Source organism: Mandrillus leucophaeus, unplaced genomic scaffold (genome assembly GCF_000951045.1).
Source record: "Mandrillus leucophaeus isolate KB7577 unplaced genomic scaffold, Mleu.le_1.0 Scaffold12244, whole genome shotgun sequence".
Lineage (NCBI taxonomy): Eukaryota > Metazoa > Chordata > Mammalia > Primates > Cercopithecidae > Mandrillus > Mandrillus leucophaeus.
The window spans coordinates 1-1,736 of record NW_012100593.1 but is presented as its reverse complement, the minus strand read 5'-3'; the positions used below and the strand labels follow the sequence as shown (position 1 = coordinate 1,736).

The 1,736-nt window shown below is 48.2% G+C and overlaps 1 pseudogene across 1 annotated transcript; it reads left to right on the top strand.

The window, feature by feature from the left end:
- Positions 1–351: 351 nt before the first annotated feature.
- On the top strand, positions 352–1,502 carry LOC105533102 (annotated as a pseudogene). The gene is made up of 2 exons (XR_001005081.1): positions 352–641; positions 1,115–1,502. The product of XR_001005081.1 is annotated as a kinesin light chain 4-like (transcript).
- The last annotated feature ends 234 nt before the right edge of the window (positions 1,503–1,736 follow it).

Here is a 1,736-nt window from a genome sequence, read left to right as displayed (position 1 = left end):
CCCGGCTAATTTTTGTATTTTTAGTAGAGACAGGGTTTCACCATATTGGCCAGGCTGGTCTCGAACTCCTGACCTCATGATCCACCTGCCTCGGCCTCCCAAAGTGCTGGGATTACAGGCATGAGCCACTGCACCTGGCCAGAACCAGGTCTTTCTTACCTTTGTACTCCTGGGACATCCCTTGGTTCATATTTATTAAATAAATGTTTGTTGAATGAATGAATTACTGGGTGAATAACTGAGGTTGTGATGGGCACAGGTCAAGGGAGTGGATAAAAGAATAGTGCTTGAGGCAGGTCTAATATTGAGAGCCCATGTTGGGGCAGGCATACGTATGGAACAAGACGTGCAATGGGGAGTGGAAGGGCAGACAGCAAAGGAGAGAGGAAGAGTCCTTTGTTTATTTTCTGTGATGGTTTAGTGTCCCGTGGTCAAGGTACTGCAGCAGCTCAGCAGGGTGGATATGAGATCCCAGCAAGGTTGCGGACGTTGCACAACCTGGTGATTCAGTACGCAGCCCAAGGTCGCTATGAGGTGGCCGTGCCACTCTGTAAGCAGGCACTGGAGGACCTGGAGCGCACATCAGGCCGTGGCCACCCTGATGTTGCCACCATGCTCAACATCCTTGCTTTGGTGTATCGGTGAGGACTTCCCTCCTCCAGTGCCCAGATCTTCCCCTACATTCCCACCTTGGTCCTCCTTTGGTTTTCATTTTTCCTCTTTACAGGGTACCTCTCCTGCCTGTTGGGCCTCCCAGATACACCCCACTCGGGTGCTTCTTAATGTGCCAGAACTCTCACTTTTCCCATACCTAAGCATTTGCTCATTGTTTGGGATCACTGTTCCTCTAATCTCTTTTGGGGCGTGCTCTCTCCCTCTCTTCCCCCTGCCCTCTCGCTTCCTATAACTTGTGGCCTCCTCTTGCGATGGCAGTGCCCTGCATTCTGGTATGAGTATGTCAGTGAAGCCCCCTTACTGTCCACACCAGGCTTCCTATCTCCTCATGGAGGTCCCCAGTCCTTAAATGTACTCAGTCCTCCCAAAGGGAAGGAGGGAAGAAGAAGGCTTGCAGGCAGAGTTCAGGGTAACTCCTGTCACTTTTGTCTTCTTCCAGGGACCAGAATAAGTATAAGGAAGCTGCCCACCTGCTGAATGATGCCCTCAGCATCCGGGAGAGCACCCTGGGCCCTGATCATCCTGCTGTCAGTATTCCTTGCCCTCCCTGCCCCACACTCCACACCCCACACCCCATACCATTGCTGTTTTGGCCTCTCTTAGCTCATCCATCTGCTGCCCTCAGTCCACTCACTAAGGGTGCTGAGAAAGGAGGAGTAAGAAGTCCTTTCTTCCAGGCACTGTCCAGTGATCCTAGTGCTTAATTCTCTGAGACTCAGTGACTCCTTTTTATAACGAGTATTTTGCTTGAACTTAATTCATAGATAAGTCATAGGTAAATCCATATATGATTTCTAAAAAAGTTAATATGCTACTTTAGTAAATATAAAAGAAAAAAAGTAATTTATAAGAACAATATATACAATGTAATATAATAAGATAAAAATACAAAACAACAGTAACTGTATTGAGTACAACTTTGTTAAAAGAAATAGCAAAGTGGCCTGGGCGCAGTGGCTCACGCCTGTAATCCCAACACTTTGGGAGGCTGAGGCAGGTAGATCACAGGGTCAGGAGTTTGAGACCTGCCTGATCAACATGGTGAAACCCCGTCTGTACTA